Source organism: Drosophila yakuba, chromosome 3R, assembly GCF_016746365.2.
Source record: "Drosophila yakuba strain Tai18E2 chromosome 3R, Prin_Dyak_Tai18E2_2.1, whole genome shotgun sequence".
NCBI classification, from domain to species: domain Eukaryota; kingdom Metazoa; phylum Arthropoda; class Insecta; order Diptera; family Drosophilidae; genus Drosophila; species Drosophila yakuba.
In genome coordinates, this window is record NC_052530.2 from 20,633,910 (window position 1) to 20,657,828 (window position 23,919).

A 23,919-nucleotide genomic window follows, 5' to 3' on the forward strand; every position below is an offset into this window, starting at 1 on the left:
ACACTACACATATCTCTGTTCATTTCAGTTGAATTCAAAACAGACACTGACGCACAAGGAAACCTGTCATTGGAAACTTAAAGGTAAGTTTGTAAAATCCAAATTTAATTTCAATGCTTATTTTGTAGGCTGCTTTAATGAATTCCTCTTGGGTAATAAGGTTAACATCTGCTTGCTCGCGTTTTTTTTTTTTTGAAATTCAATTTAGCATTTTGTTGGTTCTTTTCTTAAGCGCTGTAATTAATGTCTTGTGGGCTCGACGTCAAGTGTTCACTGTACTTGGCGAGAGTACCTATTTCAGCCGCTGCAGTTGCCTTCTGCTGAAGAGCCCACCATGTCTGGCATGAGCCTACAATCGACGACGCCTCCACACACTTCACTTGTCTCCCCACTATCCTTGCCTGGAGCCCCCAATCCCCAATCCCCGTTCCCCCTATCCCTCCCCTCACCCACTCGATTTGGCCCCGCCCCTTGTCCCACGCCCCCTTTGTCGCCCAGTTTCTGTCTTGTCCTGATTCCCGCGCCCCAGCTACAATTGCAATTTGTGCACTTTACGCTGCCAGTTTGAAAATTGTGCACACATTCATGGGGCAAAGTGGGAGGGGAAAGCGTGGGCGGGGTGGCGAGAGTGTGGGAGGGGGGACTCCACAAAATGTGGAGTCTCAGTCCTAGTGAAATTTTTGTATCTTGGCGAGTTTGCGCGGAGAATGTTCCAACTTGTCGTTGCACTTGAAAAATATTGCCACTTATAAGTTGCTGATGAATTCACATTTATAGAAGGTGCGAACGCACTTTTTACACCATTTATTAATGGTCCAGCTACCAAAGTTAATCCAACTGGTAGTTAATTTCAATTTCAGTTAAATTTCTTTTTTAATGCACTGTTGCATTTCTCCACCTGTATTGCCGACCAAATCTGCTAGTCATTGTCGACGTTGTCGCCCGAGATGGAAGCGTGCAACACTAGCTGCATGCTGCCACATAGTTGCTTCTCACTTGAAAAAGTTGCTCATTTTTACACACTTTATTTTTGGTGCACTCCTGGTTTCAGTTCAGTTCAGTTCGGAGTTTGCCGTTTGGAGTTTGGGCTTTTGGCTTCGATCGCTGTTCCCTTGTTGCACTTACAACTTGGAACATTGTTTCAGCACTTAAGCGACACACACACACTCACCAGGTGAAAGAGGAGCCAGAGGTGGAGGTGGAACTGATTGAGGGGGATTGGTATCCAAAAAAAAGGAGGAGGAGGAGGAGGAGGAGGAGGAGGGGAGGAGCAGGGAAACAGCATATACCCTGCCCCCCACAGAGATGTGTGCGCTCAAATGTTTAAACATTGTGGCAGCCGCAGGAAAAAAGTGGGAGGGGTTTTCCCCACAAAAGCAATCCCAAATACTGAACCCAAACTAAACCAATCCACACACAGATTCAGATTGGGGCAAACACGCTCACATACACATACAAAGAGAGAGAGCAACGAGATGCTGCAGCCTTTTGTTTGAAGTTTGTCTTCGAATGGAAAACTTTTGTGAAAATTAATTACGAATTCGTGAGGTCAATCGTTTTTCGGTGATAATCGAGTGGGTGCCAAGCTCAGGAGGGTGTTTTCCTGGGTACGAGTTTATGGTTGGGGACAGGGGACAGAGGGGACAGGTTGTTTAAAAGCGCTTTACAGCAGGGGGCGGCTATCCCTTCTGTTCATTTTCTCCGACCCCCCGCCCCGAGCCCCTCTCTTTTTGTGGATGCCATGCTGAGTGTGTGCGAGTTGGAGTGCGTTTTTGGTATTCTCACTTCCTACTTGGCATTTTCCAAAACACTGCCTCATCATCGGCAGCCAAATGGATTCTGGGAGGATCCCATGTGGGTTTCTTTGAATACCCTTTCCAGCAGATGATTGATTAAGTAACGAAACAAATTTAACTTTTTTATTTGTTATGCAGCTTAATTATAATCTTTTCTTTTCCCTAACTAGCCATTTTATATACGAAGTGCATCTATAAGTTTAGCTTCCTTAAAGTTCTACCCTTCAGTGTTTGGTAGTTTGTTTTTTGCTGTTGGCTAATAATTTGGTAATTTGCAGTTTTGTTGTCGTCAACATTGTCGTGCCAAAGATTTTATAATTTTCTTCAGATTTTTGGAAGTGGCTCCCACTGCTGCTGCTGCTGTGGCAAAGTTGCTGCTGCTGCTGCAATTTCTGTTGCTGCTGCTGCTGTTGCATTTTGCATAATTTTCCATTTGGTTGTGGCTTGGGCTTGTTGCGTGTCTGCCCCGGCAAGTCGTGAGGCGTAATTAAAGAGTTTATTTTATGATTTGCGGTTCGTTGATGCCGCTGCTGTTGCTTTTGCTGTTGCTGTTGCTCTTGCAGCAGCTTCTTCAGCTCCTTGCTGGATGCCTGGGTGGCCCGAAAGTCGAAGTTGATTTTCCAGATGAGCGTCTTTTTTCCCAAAGGTGCCTCGCAGCTAGTCGGGCATGGCATGCAGGCAGCCTGGCATTGGGGATCCGAGGATCCGAGGAGTGGAAGCAGTAAAGTAGTAGTCCCAGCCAGCCGGGCTGTAAGGCAGCCTTTGACGTTGTCATCGCACTTGTCAGCGGCACGACATTGTCCCCGCAAATCCCCGATCTGAAAACGTTTTCGTGTCCTTTGCCAGGCCCTTGAGCCATTCGATGATGCTGTGTCGTCGTCTTGTTTGCTTTGGCATATTGGGGAGACATCCTCGACAGGCACTAATTTTAACTAAATAACTTTGATGAGTTGGCTTTCGGGCGGGCTGGCCTGGCCTGGCCGTAAGGCTTAAGGGCAACCAAAAACCTTTGCTCTCGAACCCTGAGCTTAACCTTTGTTTAACCTTTCTTAAGCTGCAATCGTTACATTTTTTTTTGGTTTTGTTTTGTGCGCCCAAGAACATATTTGTTTAGGTGCTCGATGGGATGTCCTTTAGGAAAGGATTGTATTTGTATATTTAATATATTCAACGCACATATGGCGTCGACTGGAAACTGAAAAACCCCTGCCTAAATGCTTTAATTAAATGAAATCTCATGGTTTTTGGATGGATCAGGGGGATGGGCGGGGGGATACAGGACATTGGCCGGTCCTGTAACACGTTTCACAGTTGCACGCACAACTATGCGAGATGCTGGTCCTTCGAGGGCGAAGGTTGGAGGCGGGGTAATGGCGGAGCACCGAGCACCCATGGAACCCATGGAGGGTTGTCAGAGGTCTGGCATTCAAAAATTGAAAAACCAAAATTTAAGCTGGGCCAGCTTTTTGAATTTATGACCAAATGGCACACACACTCACATGGAATACGCATGGGAATGCATGTAAAAACTATAAAGGATCAGCCCAGCCACATAGGGTAAGGGGTGCTGGATTGGATTGGGTTGGGGGTAGTTTTGCCAGCCATTTTTGGGGTGGCGATTGCGTAACACCACGTAATGGCATGAGCAACGAACATATATTATATGCGGCGGGACAGAAGGGAGCATCTCCATGCAGGAATGGAAAATACATTTGATTAAAAGTTGATAAATTACCTCTAATACATTAGAGCGGACACGAAATCGGAATTGGCTCGCTTGTGTGGCGAAAAACTATTCAAAGTGCCTGAGTTATATATAAATATGTGGGATAAAAGGGGTTTTTAATCGTATATTAGTTAAAAATGTACGTTTTCCTTACATATAAATCACTATTTGCTCATTGTCTAAAGTACACATTTCAAGAACTATAACAACACAAAGGCACAACCTATTTCAAAACGCTCAAAGAATAGAAACCTGTTCGTTCCTGGCGATTGAGAAAGATAATTTTCTGTACCACTTTCTAATTACTTTGTGTCGCTTCCTCCCATTGCAAATCCTCTTCGATTGCTGCACTTTCGATGCCTGCAGTTACCTAAGCAGGTATTTCGCATTGGCTCAATGAAGATACATGCCTTGGCAATGGACGGCACACTCTCTCCTTTAATCCCAAAACCAAAATCGGAGACTGGAGGCTGGAGGGACCGGACATGCCTTCTATCTCCATCTGCTGGCATAATGTGACACGTTTCGGGGTTGTTTTCTAATCCCAAAACGAAGCAAAGGCCAGAACGTAGAGTAGTGGGCTCTTGGGCTAGGGGAATGTGCCACAACCTGACACTCTGGTGTCGGAGTTGTGAAATCAGGCAGCAAAAATTGCTCGGCTTACCTGAGCAGCAGCAGCACCAGCAGCATCAGCAGCAGCAGCAGCGCCAGCATCAGGTCTTCATATGCCATATGAATCCAAGGGATACGGCCGAAGCAGCAGCTGTAAGATGGACACACAAAAAGACAATTATTCATGTATGCATTGGACTATAATGCTCTGCTCAGCTTGAAACTCACCTGAATGGCTTGAATAGCTTGAATGGCCATGCAGCATTTCACTTTGCATTATGTAAAACATTTTCACAGGCGACAAACATTTGCATGATTAACCATAATTGAAAATCCGAAAGAGACAACGGCGGTGGCGTTGGCAGTGGCAGTAGCAACTGCTGCCTTCCTGGATCGTAAGTCCAATCAGTAGCGCTCCATTCAACTCAATTTATCTACGCATGCCAGGCAGCCAACCTTCGGATTTCGAATTTCTCAGCTCCTCAACTCCTCAGCTCCTCAAATCCCCAGCTCCCCAACTGCCTTGTCAGTAGTGAGTCATTTCAGTTCGGTTTAGTTCAGCTAACTTGAGTGGAGTCACCTACGGTTGGGCGGAGATTTGCTTTTCCGACTTTCGGTGCTCTTTTCCCATTTGGAGTCCACGCCCATTTCGGCTGCCTTGAAATGCGATGAGGTTTGTCTCATTCTTCGGGGTCCACCAAGGTTGACTTTCATAGGTTCGGCTCGAAAATTGCTAGAAAGTTGAGAGCCTATCATCGTGTAACAATTATAGCCATAATTTATGGTCAGGCAAAACTCGGGGCTTAATAAAGTAATTTTGTAAATATTTCACGGTGCTTTGATTAATTTAATAAATAGTCTTAGCTACCTGATTCGTTTAACTTAAAATACATTGTTAAAGAAATAATTTAATTTTGTTTTGCTTGAGTAGGTGTAATTGAAATTCAGTGCAACTTAAAAATAAATTTTTGATGGAAAATATTGATGTGAAACTTTTTTTTGAAAAAAAATCCCGTTTAAAATGGGAATTTCGTGCATTTACCAGACCGACAGCTTTGACCCGTAACTGTAATTTGAAACTCATTCATAATTGAATCTCGGTATGTTGTGCTGAGGAAAATGCTTCCTGCTCATTAATGTTGCAGAAGGCGAAAGGTAAGGAGTGGTATTGAGGCAAAGGTAATCAGTCAAGTGCAACTTTTTCCAGGTCTTGCCTCATTTTCAGCCCGTTGAATGCCAGTGGCTTTTGTTCTTTGGGGGCTAATGGAAGGCTTCCTGTTTAGACGGGGTTTTGTTGCTTTAATTAGTTGATCGCACGTGATAGGAGGGCCAGCAGCACTTGTATAGCTTTAGCTCTACCTGCTTACCTGCTAACCAACTAAGCCACTATCTCTCTCGCTTTGGTTGTTATATTAGCACTTGTCCAGCTTTAAATTGCTTGTAAAGATTATCTATGGAAAACTCACACTCAATTTGCGCTCTCCAACTTCGGCGTGCATATATGAGGCAGTAATCTGTGCAAAATCTTAAGTAGCTTACAATGAGGGGCGTTGGTTGTGGCCTGGCCCGAAGACAATGCAGATTGCAAATGGTGGGGTTTGGTGTGGCTCGTTGTGGTGGGGGTGGGGATGGCAATGTGGTGCTTGGTTACCAATACCATCATCTAGACGTATATATGTATATATCCTACACTTGACCGTCCAGCAGACATTCTCTATCCTTGTAAGCCAAAGGATACATAAATTGCAGATGTGCGGAGTCCGAGGAGCGGACAGAAATTGCTTGGCAAATGCACAGCTGTTGCCAACAAATCTACAAGCAATTCGAGTTTCAACTGAAATAACAATAATACCCCCACTCGCACACACACAGAAACACACACAGTAGCGCATATATTGGAGCAACAGCAGTTGTTGCTTCCGTTTCATGTCCTTGTCGCTCCTTATTGCTTCTGCTGCTGTTCTAGTTATCCTTGTTCTTGTAGTTGCTGTAGCCGGCTAGTTGTCCTTCCTTCGTTCGTTTGTTTGTAATTTGATGCGCGCTTTTAGTTAATTGTGGCATCAGGACATGAACATTTCGGGCTATGCGCAATAACTAAGCCTCTTTCGCTGGCGCCTTCTCAGTCGCAGTGTTGTGACACTAGCCGTACAGTGCGTCTTATTAATATAACTACTCAGAAACAACAAACAACATAAGTGAATAATTAAACTTTTTTTTTAACATTTTTAAAGTCTTTATAAAATATGAGACTAAATATATAAAATATTACATTTTCAATGAAAATACATATATTTTTGAAACGCACTGCACCCATGGTGTGCATACCATCTGTAAATTGTCGGCCAAGTGACATTTTGTCGCAGTTGTTGCTGCCCAAGTGGGTTGGCCACTCTTATTTCTCGGCTTTTGATCGCTTTGTTAGCCAAAACCAAATCGAGGTTGGGTAAATTGGTTGGGGAAAATTGGGTTTTAAATTTGCGATGCACTTGTCACCCATGCCCAACCTGCCTGGCATATTTTAGTTAATTAATTTTGTGGTCAAGTGCACGCAAATCGTCTGATATGGATCCCACAAATATACGCCTGACTTTGATTGGCAAGTGATTTTGAGTTGTCTGGGCGGTTTTTGCAGTCTCCGAATGGGCGGAATGCCATAGCCCCTTCTGGATTTAATTGCATTTGCCAAATGCTGAAAAGGTGAAATGAAGCCTATTAGGCTCTCTGTTGCTGGAATGTTTTTGTGTGAATTTATGTGAATTTAAAACCGATGCATTCTGCATTATTGCTCACAAATTCACACACAACCAATCGAGTATAATTGGAAATTGCGGTTGTCCTTTCATGTCAGATGAGATGGCAAGTGGCTGCTGTTTTCTCAATTCATCTTTTGGTTATTATCAATTATCAATAAGATGAGCTAAAATAATTGATGTCAATTCGTATATTACTATGAAATAAATTTGGGAATATTCCAGTAGGAAATTATTGAAAATATAATTATTTATTGGTTCCTTTAGCCCGACTTTTTAATAACAAACAGATTAGGGATTGCCTAAAAATTTTGGTTTATAGCATGGGTTAAAATATACCGTCTCAAAAATTCCCAATTTATCTTAACCTTGCTTGTCAGAATTTGAATGTGAATTTGGCCTGATTAATTAATTATACAACCTTACTTCCGCCGAAAGCTCAAATGGCCTTGCCCAAATCAAGCCAAAATGTTGAAGCCACTTCAGTTTTCAGTTTACCCCGATTTTCTCGTATTGCTCTTAACCCGTGCTCATTACTAATTGAAGCACTTTACGAAAGTTACAAATTTACAATATTTTTCGTCGTAATTATGCTTGGCATATGCGCGTATATTTCAACAAGTTTGGCCCATTCAACAACCCCTCAAATTGGGGTTAAAAAATGTATCGAAGCACGAGTTTCCATCACCCTCAGCAAAACGAATGGAGTGGAGGCCAAACCCACTTGACCACTTGACCAGTTGGACATCGTTCGGGAGTCACATTAGTCATCTTTGGCTAAACGCTATTTGGGTTTCGCATTTCAGACTTTTATGCAGGGATGCTGCGAGCTCTGCCCTTCTTTTATTGGGTTTCTCGAGTGCGACTCGATGGGTTGGGGGTCTTGGGTCCACTGATTAGCGTTTTGCATGCGAAATGCATAAATCACTTTGGAGGCGCGGAGAAAACGAGTGGAAAAATGGGCAAAAAAAATGGACAAAAAAGAGGGATATTCCGACGGCTGCAATTGCCATTTGGTCTGCGGCGACGTCGTTGACATTTTTATTGCCTGAGAAAATAGAATTTTTTCTTTATTTACTCGGAGCTCTAGTTGCATTTTGCCTCTTTTATTTGTATGCTAAAAACAAGATTTAGCTGCATAAATTTCGTTTTTATCGCAACTAAATGGCCGCAAATGCTCAGCGGTTGATATGCTGGGCTAAATAAAATATATTGACAATAAATAATACAACAATATCAAGGAGTGGGAGGAAAATGGCAGTGCAAGGAAGTCCTTGGCAGTGGGCGTTGATCTCAATGGCCGAGTCATAAAAGCTGAATATGCAGGGCATGAATCATGGCCTATAATAAAATTAACTGATTGTTAAGGGGGAATAACATTTTTAGCTCAGCGAGGACCAACATTAAAGAAAAGAGGAACGTGAAATGCCTAATGACACATATACAGACTTAAAAGCTTAAGAGCCGTGAATACAACCGTTTTACGTTAGAGATAAATACAAGTAAAACTGCAATTTAGAATAAAAATTGTGAAAATCTCTTACTGCAGTTAAAGTGTGCCGGATAATAAAAAAAATATAATTAAGATAGTTATTTTCTAATTGCTCGTTATTCCGCAATTTCGTAGGCAATAATATAAATATTTAGCGGCTGCCCGCCCTCAAAAGCATCCAGGGTTTTTTTCCTCCATAACCAGGACCATTTGGTCCTCCTACCCGCTCCTAATATGCAGCATAAAGTCGTAACTTAATTTACTGCTGGAGGAGGAACTACTGCTGCTGAGAACGGGAAAAGCTGGAGCCATGGCTAAAAGTGTAATAAGGAAAAGTCTTTTACTAATTGAGGCCAAAGAAGCAGCGGCACAAATTATGAGCACGAAAAGAAAATAATAATTTTATTTTACAGCTTTTTTTTCTTTTTCATTTTTGTGCTTTGTTTTTGCCGTTGCTATTTGCTCCTTAATAGCCGTCAAGATTCTGGGAAAGAAATAAAGCAAACGGCGCAAGGCACACAGAAGAGCCAAAGATGAACCCTTTTCTCAGGCTCCCCAAATGTGCGCAAGCGTTGAGCTGTGAAAAGGCACAACAGCAACACCGCAGCAACAGCAACAACACTGCAACAGCAACAAGAAGTGGCAGCAGCAACAGCGACGCGAGGCAACCAAGTGAAGTGGCGTGTGGCGTCATCAGGTTGCAGATGCTGCTGCTGCTGCTCCATGGCCGCCTGAAAAAAATGCGTTCTACTTAATGTTGCATGCATTTATAGCAAATATTTCCCATGCCCCACGCCTTGGCCTGCCCACAATTGCTAATGATGCAGGAGCAGTTCAGCAGAAGGAGCGACTTAAGGAGCTGCACCAAAACAAAAAAGTTATTTAAAAGGAAACATACAGTATGCTTATTACAAATATTTATTTATCAAAGATGCTTGAATCTTAATAATTATCGTCCTAAAAGAGTATTTATTTTGGAATTCAATTTCGCAAGTTAGATGAGTACTAAATGCATAGATGAAACCTTTATTTCTTTGGGTGTAACCTTCGCTGGGTGCCACATCTCATGGAGATCCCATTCCCAGCTGCTGCCGCTCCTGCCAGTGCAACTTAGTTGGCGCTCTTGTCATTAAGCAGCGCAGCATTTACAGTTCTTGCCCGCTGGCTCCACTGAGCTTGGCTTACTGCTTTTCGATTTAACTGCTGATAGCTTTTGAAGTTAGAGTAAGTTACGTAGTGCACTTGGCGCACACTTATCTATCATTATCATCAGTAACACACACATACACACGCACATCGTGGCAACTTTTCTATTACGCTGCAAACTGCACTTATCGTCATCATCAGCAGCAGCAGCAGCGGTATCTGCAACAGCAGGCACAGCAGCAACATCTCTACTTCAAGTGCAGAAGCAGCAAGCAGGTCGATGATGACGATGCAGCCGAGGAAGGAAGCGAGGAAGCACTGGGCCGGGTAACGTCCACTCTAATCACTGTATGCATCAGGCTTGATGGCATTAGTTGGACTGCTGGGAGCTGTGGAGCTGTGGAGTTGAGAACTGGGAAGCTGAAGCTGCCACCGCTGGATGAATGCCACTTGAGTTGTTGCCATCTCAGCTCTCAGCTGACGCCGACGATGACGATGAGTGCGGACTGTTTGGCAGCTGTTGATTCCCGCTCCCGCAGAGCGGTGCAGTGCGTTTTGGCGATGTAAGGTCAGATTCGTTGGTTTCCAAATGGTTGATCAGGATATGGGGAAGTGTAGCAAACTGTCGAACCACATTGGCTATACTCAGATAAATTTTATTATTTATATCTTAGCCAACCAGTGAAATAGATAAAGCAGAGAAATTTTAACGATGAATTTAAGGCCATGAAAATAATAATAATAATAATACATCATTAATATATACTATCAGCACTTAAACTATACTGTTAATAAAGAAAGTCTCTTTTTATAGCCTTGTTTACTTATAATTAGAGTGAGATATTTTTCCATCGCCCGGCTTCGTTGCCACAGTCTTTTAACGTTCGCGGAAAACTGTATCTAACCATCTCTCGTTTGCCCTATCTTTTTCTCGCTCCCAAGCCTGCGGCCTAATTTTGTATAATTTCTCTGTATTTTTTTTTTTGTATTATGAATTTGCTGGAAAATTGCAATTTTATGTGCAATTTCTTGTGGCCATCCTTCTGCAACGCCCTGCTCCTTTGCTCAGCCCCGCTGGCTTACATTTATTAGAATAATTTAATTGCTTATTAAATCATCTTTGCCTTCATGACTCCTTTTTTCATATTTTCTCTTATTTTTTTTTTTCTGTTTCGTTCTAGGTGAGTTTGTTGATCTACTGCGGGGTCTGTGGACTAATTAGTTTTGCTGTTGTTGTGGCGTTTGCTGCTGCAGTTGCTGCAAGTGCAGCTGATATTACTGATGCAGTGGCCGGTGCAACTTTATTAACTGCTCGAGGTTTCAATCTGCGGCTGTCAAATTAAATGAGATTTACACTTTACCGTTAAATTGGCAGGTACGTTAGAAAATTGCCCAGCCAGTTTCATAAATTTTTACACGGGGCTCTTTTGTGTACATTTTAAAGTTGATGCGGGCCAACGAAAAGCGACTGCACCTACTTCCCAACCATTTCCCCAGCATTTTGCCCCACAGTAACGGCGTCCGATTTTGACACAATTTTGCAGTGGAGCGGCATAAAAAATAAATATAGTTATAGAGAGCAAGGAGTGCAGTGCAAGGGTTGGACTGTCCGGATTGGATTCCCCCGGCTCTATGTATTATGCATTTGGCATTTCGTCATCCATCCGTCCTTTCTGCCACTGAAATTCCAGCTGCATGCCTCAATGCACTTTGCGCTGAAATATAGAAATTCCACTATTTGGTTTCTATTGCTCTGCTTGTTTGTTACCCCTTTCATGCAACTGGTTTTTGTGTGCATCCGAAAAGGAGGAGGTACAAAAAAATAATGCTTACAGCAAATATAAACATGCAAAAAAGTTGAACAAACTCTGCTTGCTTTACGTTTTTGTTTTTTCCCTTTTTTTTCGAGTTTTAGCCTTCAGGGCGGAGGTTTGAGTCCATTTCGGAAAAACAGAAATGAAGGAATACAACAAATAATGCAAGCGAGCCGATTTTTGTTGTTCCACATAGAAAGCATAATGCAGCATTGAGAGTCGCCTGGGATTAGTCGTTTTGGGGGATACACTTTCACTTCCCGAGGAAGTTGATGAACCGAAAGTTTAATTTAGACTTTCGTGTTTGTTTGGGGTGAATCGTTAAATTTATGGGGTACTTCTAAGGGCTTTGATGGAAATTGAGTATCAAATTCTTAAAGATATTAATACGAACGTGGAGTTAAAGAATCAGCCATGGCCTAAGAGATTAGAAACTTTAAAATGTCATCATATGATTTTTAAATACATTTAAATTCTTGCTATACTACTATTATATATAGGCAACTATTTATAATAGTGTCATATGCCCTGGCCTTCGAGAACTTAATGCTAGAAATGCTGGACAGAAAGAGAGATGAAAAAATAGGAGAACCATGAAATGGAAACTGCAATCCAAATATGAATCAAACCATGGCCCAGGCAGGCACGACCCAAAACCAAATGGGCCAGAAGACCAGGAACGGGCGAAGAACGGAGGAGCTGGCTTTATGGCCAGAATGCTGGCCACTTCCCCGCACTTGCAGGCCTTTTGGCCAACTGGACCAGAGATGTCTGTCTGCTGCTGCGGCTGTTGCATTGTCTTGTGGCTTTTGGCTGCAGTTGCACTTGGCGCTGCTATTTGGGTTTTTTATTTAGTTTTTTTTCCTGTTGCTTCGGCTTTTCCTTTTTACTTTTGCCGGCATTTGGCTTTGACCAATGACCAGGGCGTGTTGCCTGTGTGTTCCCTATGTTCTAGGCATGTTTTGGTTTTGTTAAAAAACATTTCGACATACGCTCTTTGTGAGCTGAGTGTGTGTGCATTGCATTGTTGTTGTACCATAGTTGCAACATGGTTTTACACATGTCCAGCTGACCTAATTCCACGAATATTTAAATTTGCTTCAAGCTTGTACAATGTTTATTACATTTTCCGTTATGCTAAATTCATATTTGATTTCTGTTTGAGCTGGAAAATTGTATTCTCGCAATGGCATGCGAGTATGAATCAATTAAGAGCACAGCCTCCCTCAATCACAAATGTTATTTGGCCGCAAAAGTCCTAAATCAACATGGCCATAATCCAAATATGTGTACCCCTAAAAGGTCGCGAAGTGTTGACAACATTGAAAATGTTGGTTCAAACTAAAGTATTTGTGTAAATATTGTTTGGCTGGCATTTGATTTCTCGGGCTAATGCTAATTTTCATTCTAGCAAAATCAGTAAATAAACAAAACTTAACAATGGCAATTGTTGTTTTCCCCGTTTTCCTCGTTTTTCCGGGGAAAACTGCAGTGCCACAGAATCAACCACCGAAATGGATGGAAACATGTTTTCATTAGTCGAAATTATTAGATGGCTAGCCGTTCACCCCCCGAATGTGATTTGATTTTCCATATTGTTCCAAGCACGCTCGCTCTATTCCTCCATATAATGCGCTATCCATTTGGGCAGTCATCAATACTTGTCGCACAAATCCTTTACACCATCGAAAGGAGCACCCCAGCGTTCTGGGAAGTTCATTTATTTTGTGTTTTTACAGCATTTAGGGATTGGAATTTTCCACGCATTGTCTTATTTGCACACCCCGAAATCCAAAATCCGGGGGTTGCTAAATAATTTATTTCTTTTCTGCCCGTTAATGCCCTTCAAGTGTTCGCTGGAAAGCGTAAAGTCCTTTTTAGGCCTCCTGATTTGTCCGTGGATTAATTTGACCCTGAGCCAGTATTCTCTCCCTTTCTCGGATATTTAATTTATTTGGCCCTTTTTGTCTAGAAACTGACCACGCAAAACTTTGGCCTTCAAAAAATGTTTTTGAAAAAATTTTCGCTTCCCCCGCCCAAAAAAAAAAGACAAATGGAAAAGAATGAAAAGAAATCAGTGCGCAAAACCCCAAAAAGCAATTTCTATGCACAGGCAACAACATAAAGTCAATTTACAGCACGAGCCCTAAAAGAAAAACACACAGGAAAAAATATATATAAAAAAAAAAACGCGAACCAAAATCCGGGACCAAAGTCAGGCTGCCAATAAATCCGTAACGAATCCTTTTGCCAACAGCAGCGGCAAGAACAGGAAAGGATCTACGCTTCAGTGCATTTTTGATGGACGTATCCGAGCGTAGCATATTGATGGCAAGTTTTGCGCATTTTACGGATATTGCACAATTTCTTTTTTATTCTTTATTTGGGCTTTGCACTCTCACTTGCCCGAAAAAAATGATTAATTATACTGGCAAAATGGGCGTGATTGAGGCAAACGTTATGCGAGGACTTTTAATTGGCTTTTGAGTCATCGACTAATAAAGATTAATTGTTTTTTAAGAGCAAAAATGTTGACAACAATGCCGCCGTCCGAAAGGGAAGCAAAAGGCCGAAGGCAAAAAAGGCCTAAAGCAAGAGGCAGGAGGAGGCAAATGAGTGTGGAAATGGGAATTATTGGTAGAGTTTCAGGGGCAAAGGACACTCGGATGCGTCGCATGGCCAGGACATGGCAGGACAGTTTATCTATGTCAGCACAGTGGTACGCACTCAATTGGAAGATTAAATGCAAGCCTAACAACAGTCTGCTCGCGGTCTCGCTCGGGTGTGATCTCTTGAGTACAGTGCGTTTTGTGGTTATAAGGATACAGGCTAAAATGGTTGTTAAAATGCAGATTATCAAAGAGGTATCTAAAAGTATATTATAAGTAATCATTGAGGCTTTAATAAATCGTCCGAATGAATGATCTCTGATCAAAACCAGATTTCAAGTAGCAATTTCTTAGATCAATAAACAGATTTCAAGTAGCAAGCTACAATATTTTGGGCTAGCATATACTTACGCTACGCACTGTAGCCCATCAGTCTGCGAACCAGCCACTTGCCAATGCTGCACTTTATATTTTTTTTGTTGCGTTTAACTTCAGACAATGTGTTATTGTGTTCCCCCGCTTCTCGATTTCGGTTGCATATGCGGTGGTGGCTACTGTGGACCGTCCATTGGCAGGTCGAACGAACGAACGAACGGTTCAAATGGGCCGCTCGATGTTGCTGCTGTTGCGCTGTTGCCCTGTGCTGCTTGCTGTTGCTGTTGCTGCCTCATCCATTTTTGCGTATGAATTGCAAAACGCCGCACATATTTCACGTTATTGTTTGGTGGTGCTCACCGTCTGTCTGCTCGTCTGCCTGTGGCTTCCAGTTCTGGGTAAAGCAGGTAACCCACCTCCTCCTCCTCCACTGATCCGATCCGATCCGTTGGCATTCCAAGTCGTGCCACACATTTGATATATGTTTTGGTGTCGAGCATGAGTTAACTGTGTCACAGGCATCGTAAATTTTCGCCACATTTTCCAAGGGTTCGATGAAAGGAGTCGAGTCGAGTCGAGTGTGTGGAGCAAAGTGTGGAGTGCGAGGAGTACTGCATTGAAATTGCTAGAAATAATCGTAAAATGATGAAGTCGTCCGCAGCAATATGAACTTCAACTTGGGGACCGAAATAAATGATTTGTGTGTGTCCTGAGTTTGCATTTCTCCGGGGTGGCGGCACTAAATTATCTCATATTTCTTCAGCGTTCACTGAAATGGGTATACATATTTATGTGTATAAATGTATATCTAAATTAGTTGAGTAGTTGTATGGGGACTAATTAGGCGGCTGCAATTGCACTTTCAAGTGGCTGACAGCAATGACAGGATATACGTTGTATACCTTCGTATGTATGTACATACATACATACATGTGTTCGGATATGTCATGAAAAATGATACACAAAACCCGCTTTGGCCAAGGGGCAGCTGCCCCTCGGATGGATGCCTTCTGTCTTTTATTTTCTGCCTCTGAGCCCTTTTGTTTTATGCCGCCAATGGGCCTTTTGTTGTTGCTGTTGTTGTTGGCCTGGGGTCTCTTTTTCGCTCCTTTTCGAGTATAATTTCGTTTAATATTGTTCATTTTAGTTGTGTAATTGTGCGACGTTGTCAAATGACAACTCCACCTTCTTACTCGCTTCCTTCACTTTCGTTTTTCAATTTTTCATTTCAACCGAATTGTTGGTCTTCCTCTTCCTTGGTTTTTTTTTCTTTCTTTTTTTTTTGCCGTATTGTTCTTGGCCGCAGATCAGTTTACAGGCTATAGGGAACACAGCCTGGTCGAGGGTCGCGTGGGTATCGGATATATATATAGATATATGTATATATATAGTCCTCCTTGGTACCTACCTGCGTCCTCAGAGATCCGCAGCCCTGTCATATAAGGTTTGAGGTATAAAAGTGGCTTAAAGGGCAGCGCCACATTTTGACATGACATTCTCAGGTTTTTATCAGATCCAAAGCAGCAGTCAGTCGGTTGGAAAATTTTCTGCTCTTCCCTTTGAAAATGCGTTGTATATATCGTATCGTAATTTTTATTAATGGTCTGTGGCGACTCAGTTTTATGAGGCATCTGTCTGGGATGAGATGAGATTCTGCTAGGCCAATCAAAATGATGAAATTTCAATTCTTCGCCGTGGGTTCTACCATGTGAAATTCGAGCTAGTTGAGTGGTTTTTAGGGTAATGCGGCCTGACACTGATTTGGATATGTTGTGAGCGAAGAGATTTGACAGGATTGAGATGGGCATAAACTGTTAAAAGGTTAGGATCTGATACGGAATGGTCTGGTCCAAGGGTGTTTAGGTGAAGATGGCGGCAAGATCTTGATATGCTATTGGAAACGTTCGAAATGGAAATGAATTTGAGCAAAGTATAAACTATTGCTTAAAAATAGCAACACTCTGTAGCAAACAAGATGGATCTATTATAACATATTCCGATTAATCACTTATAAAGCCGAAGTAAAGACTTTGGCTTGCCATGATTAATTAGCAACTGAAAAAAGTAAGCTATTAATGTTTTTGCCCGCATTGTGTTTAAAACAAAATGTGGCTAAAGATAAAAGGCAAACAACTCACGGGCTTTAAGCCCAAATTTATAGAGGCAGCTTGATGATGAAAGTTGCTTAAAGATAACAAATTGGTTCGATCATGAGGCGGATACAAAATCTTACAAGTTTCCCAAACTTAACAAATTGCTGCGATCATGATGATGGCCCATGATCGATATATCTTTAGTCAAGGCCTTTGTTATCATAGTCACGCCTATCGAACGCTTGTTTTCTCAATTGTATCTGGCGGATCGAAGCACCCCGTTTAACCCCCTGTTGCCGGAGCTTTGCCAATATCCCGTGGCGAGTGCGTGAGGCGATCGAAGAAACGCACTTGGAAGTCATTAATCAGGGCCCACTTAAACACATTTAAACGCTTACGAATTGTAACGAGCCCGACCGATTTATTTTTTCTTTCGATTGTTTTGTGTGCTTTTTATTTCTTTCTTCATTATTATCATTATTATTATCATTATTGATACAATGCCGTTTGTGTTAACCGTTGCCATAAATTCACTTTAACCGATGACGACGACGCATGCGCCGCTGCCACAAAGACGGCGATGAAATCTCAATAAGAGAAGCTGTGGGGACACAAGTAAGAAAACGAGATCGCTGGCAAATCGGAATGTAAATTTTGTCGCTTCTCGGGAATTGATTTATATCTGCTGCATGTCTGTTGGCGGCGGCCCCTCGTTTGGATTGGATTGGATTGGATTGGCTTGGCGTGGCGTGGCGTACTTCACTCCACTTTATTATTCATTGGAAACACAAGTCGGTCTGATGCTGATGAACCATCCGAATGGAGTAAAAATTAAGCAGAAACTCTACCCCGACAATACCCATAAAACCAACCGATGGCAAAATCAAAGCCATAGCAGAAAGGCAGCGTAGTAAAAGCCAATGTCGGAGCTTTGAATTTCAATTAATTTGACTGACTGCCTGACTGATGGACTGCCCGAAGGGAGGAGAGCCTCGTAAATGTGGGCTTTTTCATTTTTATGGGTTAATTGCCATTGTAGGTTTGCCTCGTTTCGGTTCAATCAAAGGCAAATGGCAAAAAATAAAGGCGAACAGGAGGGAAGAGCGCAAGTTTATTTATCTTCCGCTTGGGAAGAATTTGTTGTGATTTATGTGACTTCTTGGGGTTACGAAAATTGATAAAATATGTGACGGCAAAAGGAAGACGACAATCTGGCACATTGACAAAATGCTAAATTGGAAATTAATCAATGAAAATTGAATGCAAAATTAATATTTATGGGACAGCTTTTGCACAAACGCCGAAGTCCAATTATGGCCATCAGATTTAAATATGAAATATTATTCGGATTTGTTTATTTCGCATAAAATGGAGCAAAAGGAAAATTAAAAATTCATTAATGCATTGGTAAACAATTGCGCCAAAGTTGGTGGTTGATAATTATATAAAAATTTCAAGAAAAATTAATTTCATTTATCATTTCAACAATTCACTTTATAAATGGCAAAAGGATAATAACAATTAGGCCTGCGGTTAAGAGCGAATTGAACTTTATATTTAAAAAGTTGCATATCACCACAACATAATGGTCACTTAAAATAAATTTCGACCAACAATAAGCTTTTTCATACGATAAAATTGACTTAAATCGATGTTTACAGAAACTTAAAGTTTTCCCCATTCGGCAACCGCACACATCAAAATAATAATCATTGTAATTATAGTCGAATCCATAGTAATAATCATAAAATTGTGAAAAATATTCAGACCAGTGGACGAATAAATTGCCTTGCCAACTTTTGACCATTTTCCCCCACACTTCCTCCCCTGCCAATCCTTAACCCTTTTCCGCCTGTCTGCCGTACACAAATTATGCCTGCATTTAAGTAATTGTTGCAGCCGATGACAACGCTGCTGTTGCATGTCCTCCACTGTCTATCTCTGCCACTTGCACTGACAACAAAAAATACGCAAAAAATGAAAGAGTGCATATAGTGTGTATATTTGTACATATCTGTATATATGGAGTGGAAAGCAGGACCAAGCGGAATTCATAAACTGCAGCGACGACAAATTGATAGAGGGCAGGCAGGAAAGGGTGGCCTGGGGAATATGCACATCGTATAAAATTTTATGAAACGCCATCAAAATATTTATAAAATTGTCACCAAGCTACATGTTTACGAGCATTTAAAAAATGATATTTCCAATAATGCGAAAATTATACAGATAAAAAAGGGAATACTTAAACTGATTGCACAAACGGAAATTACACAGATCGTTGAGATAGGAAACGTATGGTGTTAAGGGTATTTAATGGGGCTTCTTTATAGTTATGGAAAAGGAAAGATATAATATTTGAACTGAAATAAAATTATATTGCAACTTTTGCATCTTTTATCAAAATATATTCAAAGTAGTTAATAATGTAATATCATATTATATTTTTCAAGTATTACATTGGTTTCTGAAAACAATTTAGATCGATTCCTAGACATATTCTTTATGATTTTCACAGAGAGTACGCTTCATTGATTTCGCCCAGCTTTTGACAGTTGAATGCATTTCTGATGCTCATTTCAAGGGAGTGGGGATAGTTTGGTCCATGTATCTGCAGTTCCGAAATGGCGTGAGTGTTGCACGTGTCACTAACACAGCAGGCGGTACTGGGATGTGCAAAATCGAAAGAATATTTCACACTTGCTGACCCGAAGCGATTCCATGCACTCCCAGCACACGCAATTCGAAATTGACTAATCCAAAGAGCATTCCTGACACTTGCCTTACCCCACCACCACCAGCAGCTCCCCCCCTAGAGGTTGCCTTCGTCACTAATGACTTGGCACTTTTCGCAGGACAGCAGCAGCAGCAGCAGCGGCGGCAAAATCAGGAACAGCAGGCAGGCAACCTGTGCCACGCCCTTGGCTGTCAGGCATTTGTCATATTTCTGTCAAATAAGCGCTTTTAATATTGATAGCTGCCGCCTGCCACTGTCAACAGGATGTTGGCTTCAGCGCGTTTTCAGCGTTTTCAGTTCGCAAAGTGTGGAGGACTCCGAGGTTCAGAGCTTCAGTGCTTCAGATTCCTTCCAATCCCACGGAATCAGCTCAGTGCAGCTCGGAACGCAATCAGGCGTTTTATGTGAGCAGCTTAATGTGAATTTATTGCATTTCAGCCAGTTGCCACCCGCTTCCTGCTCTTCGCCCTTACATAATGAGTCTCCATTTATTTCCTTTTCATCTTTTCATTTTTTTTTTTTTTTGTTTTTCGGTATATTTTTTTCTTGGGTTTTCCTCCTCTTGAAAATAAATCAATAAGTATGCAAACGTCTCTCGCTGAGCTGCCAAATTTTGATTATGAGGGTTAACGATTTAACATTTCATGGGGTCAGCGTAATGATGAGGATTTATGGGATGCCAGTTCGACTTAACTGTAGCGCCATTTGTTTGCCGCACTGAACTAACAAATAAAGACAAACATTTTACATTATGGAACATTAAAAACATTAACTTAAGACTTAAAGTTGGTGTGGGATTTCCAAAGGCACAGTTCGTTGAAGCCACCTGCGCCTTTTTTTCTTATAGTACGAGTATCTTTTTGTTTGACCACCCGCTGCGCTTGAATACCGAAAAAAATGATATAAATTTATTTATACTGCGCCACAGAGCTTTGGCTCTGGGGCATTTGCCTTTCGCGAATGTGTGTTTCTTTTCAGTTTTCAGTTTGCAAAATGCAAAATGAAAAATGCCAAAAGGTCATCAGCTTTTGGGCCCAGCATGAAGCATTTTCGCTGGGAGAGTAAAAATTATGATTGCAACATTTGTGGCTTGGGCGATGGGCTTGGGCTTAGACGGCCGCAGAGTGGATACTTTTTTATTATACGCAGCTATAGCCCTTGGTTATGGGTTATAAAACTAGAGTAACAACATCAATCGGTGGCCGTGATACTACTTCAATTGAAGGCAATTACGTGGTGAGCCTGTAGGCAATGAGATACACCAGATAGTGCAGTTTTATTTGGGTAGTGTGTTTAATTGGCTGAGAAGATTTAATGGTTGCAATAAACTACACATGGTTTAATTAAACAAAAAATTAATAATAACATAATAAAATAATAAACTAAATTAATGTGCCGACTAACTAAAATTTTAATAGGCATATAAAACATTTATTTGTGCAATTTACCTAATTCAAATTAACGAACACGATGTAACTTAAATCATTTTTAGCAATTAAAAAATAAACGTTTTTATTGCTGTAATTCAGACCATATACATTACGAGTTGAGTATAAAACAGAAAACCCTTTTTTGAACGGGTTCTGTTTTATATTTATTAATTGAATTTAGCATTTAGACAGATAATTATCAAATCGAATGAAGTCGTAATTTATAGACAAACTCTGCTTTCAATTAGCCATAACAATAAAATATTCTGTTTGCTATTACGGCTCAATCAATAAGTATTTAAGTTTCACATCCCAAGAGACCTGATCTGCAGTGCAAGATTCATATATTGCAGCAATGGCAACCTCTTTTGAGTCAATTGCTGCTTAATTGCCAGCCAAGACTTCTTGCATTACGACCTGTCCCATTGGTTCGTGCTCGAGCAATCAATTCCTTAAAGTTTACACAACAATTGCGGTTTAATTAGAGTCATGCATACTACATTATAAATGCCAAAGCCAGACATGTGTGTGAATCTGAAACTAAATCGGGTTTTGCTCATGGTTTTCGCCCCGAGACAGGGACAGTTTTCAATATTTATTGCTGGGTGTGGCATTCAGCCCCCCCGGTTCACCTGCCGGTATTGGCAGCATTGGTATTAAAAAGGGGCTAGTCTAGGGTTCGAAATTTGTAATTAATTTATTGAATGCGTTCGCCTGCTTTCGGTTTCATGTGAATGTGTGTTTTAGCCCGGAGGTTGTAAAATTTTAATGTCCACTTCATTATCTCGACTTGAGAATCTAATTACTAAAAGTGACTGCAGTCAGGTCGCCTCGGCCCAGTTCCGTTCCCTTTTTTCGGGACATTCTTGAAGTGCCCAATATATATATATATATATACTTTTATATGTGACAGTGAATCGTTTTGGCTGGTTTTTTTTGTTCCTGCAGCTGACGCCACAAAAGTCAACAATTTTCTGGGCTCAATTAAAAGAGTCGAACTGAAACCGAAACTTGGCTGACTGCCGACTTGGCCGGGCCTTTATTATCTTGATGAGCGGCCAAACTATTTTACGAGCTCAACAACAAGTTAATTAGCCGTTGGTATTAATGCCCCCAGTGGCGGCAGTTGCTTGAAACAAAAATTTTATGTTGTCAAATGGATTTTGGTGGCCTCTTCGCCGTTCCACTTCCTATCATTAATGAAGACGCCCTGGTCTGTCGGCAATTTATTTGCTTTTCTCCTCTTATTTTTCTGTATAATTTTTATTGCTCAATGACTCCGGGGGCTATGCAAAAATTGTTGATATATATATATATCTATATATATAGAGATGTGAACAGTGACTGTGTTTGCTCAGCTAATGATTATAATTAGATTGCGCCAAAGTGCGTGGACTTGGCCATCTTAATTGCCATTAAGTCAAAGTCGTGGACCGGTGAGCGTGTGAACATTTTGTTTATGCCGTTTCCGTTGCGCACCTGCAGAAAAAATAGATGTAAGAAAAAACCAACAGAAATAATGATAAATGAAATCAACGAAAAATTGTTTCGCCTGGCTGTGCAAATAATTTTTAATTAAATGGCAATTGCGCATACGCCGCGTGTCCCGCCAAGATGTAAGATAGATAAATCGCCAGACAGCCAAGTGCCAGCTGACACAGCTGTTGGCGACGTGTTGCAATTGCTGTCGCTGTTGCCGCTGCAACTGCAACCACTGCACCATGCCATAAACTTAACAATCCCAATTGTAATTTGCTTGGCCGTTTATTGAGCGGCAATTTGATTTGCTCGGCAACACCTCTCACAATTGTCTTAAACTAAGGCCAAGAGTCAAACACGATCCCAATGACAGCGTTTTAATGTAAAAGCAATAAAAGAGAACCACAGGCCAAACCGACCGACACACAAATTAAAATGGCCGAGGAGACCCTACAAAAAAAAAAAAAAAAAAACACAAATCTGAGAAAAATCGTTTTCGTATTAAATGCGTTACGACAACACGCCCACACGGCATCAATTTGTTGACTGAAGCCAACAACTGCAGCAAGTCCGGTCGGCCACAATTTATTCGATGATGTTGCATTAAATTGTTGTTCGCATCAGTTTGGTATAGTTTTCTTTTACTTTTTTGGCCCCTGCCCCACCCGCTTCGCCCTGCGTGGGCGGAAGATACGAAATTAAACAGAAACAAAAAGGGGAAAACCCAAAACAAAAGCAAAACAAATCGAGCCCCCGACAAACTTTGACCCCAAATAAAAAACAAGAGAGAACGCTATAGTCGAGTTCCCCGACTATCTGATACCCGTTACTCAGCTAGTGGAAGGGAGAAGGAGAGTCTTAAACACAGTTTTTGGCGGTTTGTAGGCGTTATAGTGGGCGTGGCAGAAAGTTTTTTGGCAAATCGATAGAAATTTACAAAACCAATACAAAAATGAAAAAATTTCAAAACATTTTTCAAAAGTGTGGGCGTAGCAGCTTTGGGCGGTTTGAGGGCGTTAGAGTGGGCGTGGCAGAAAGTTTTTTGGCAAATCGATAGAAATTTACAAAACCAATACAAAAATGAAAAAATTTCAAAACATTTTTCAAAAGTGTGGGCGTGGCAGTTTTGGGCGGTTTGTGGGCGTTAGAGTGGGCGTGGCAACATGAATCGACAAACTTGCGCTGCGTCTATGTCTCTGGAGTCTGTACGCTTAATCTCAACTTTCTAGCTTTTGTAGTTCCTGAGATCACAGCGTTCATACGGACGGACAGACAGACAGACGGACAGACGGACAGACGGACAGACAGACGGACGGACAGACGGACATGGCCAAATCGACTCGGCTATTGATCCTGATCAAGAATATATATACTTTATATGGTCGGAAACGCTTCCTTCTGCCTGTTACATACTTTTCAACGAATCTAGTATACCCTTTTACTCTACGAGTAACGGGTATAAAAAATGCAAGCCAATAGGTCGGAAGTGAAAGGGTTGGGTTGTGTGTCATAGGCACCCAGAAGCGCTGGCATTTAAAATGATGTCGGTTTTATAATAAAAATGTAATGTATTATGATTGAAGTTGGTGTGGAAGTGGCTTATAAACAGCTGGTAATTTTAATAATGTCTATGGATGTCAGGAATAAATTACCAATCAATTAAGACCATTAAATCGTTTTATATTCGTTCCTTTTTTGCCAATAACTCAAAATGAATTTTCCAATCAATCTGCCAACGAACGTTTGCCCACTTTAGCCACACATTTTCCATAAAATCACTGAAATAAAAATACTCAAGCTCGTAATTGATTCCATAGACTCTTCAAAATCACTTTCCCAGCAATTTGCGATTGATTTCCG

General features: G+C 41.3%; 1 protein-coding gene across 9 annotated transcripts in view; it reads left to right on the forward strand.

The window, feature by feature from the left end:
- The window catches only part of LOC6537706 (sterile alpha motif domain-containing protein 5), a 155,442-nt gene that overhangs the window by 16,187 nt on the left and 115,336 nt on the right, over positions 1-23,919 (forward strand). For all 9 annotated transcript variants that reach the window (XM_039376426.2, XM_039376427.2, XM_039376428.2 and 6 more), the window contains exon 3: positions 29-83. The gene's annotated coding sequence lies outside the window, so the exon portion shown is untranslated. The remainder of the gene's footprint in view (positions 1-28; positions 84-23,919) is intronic.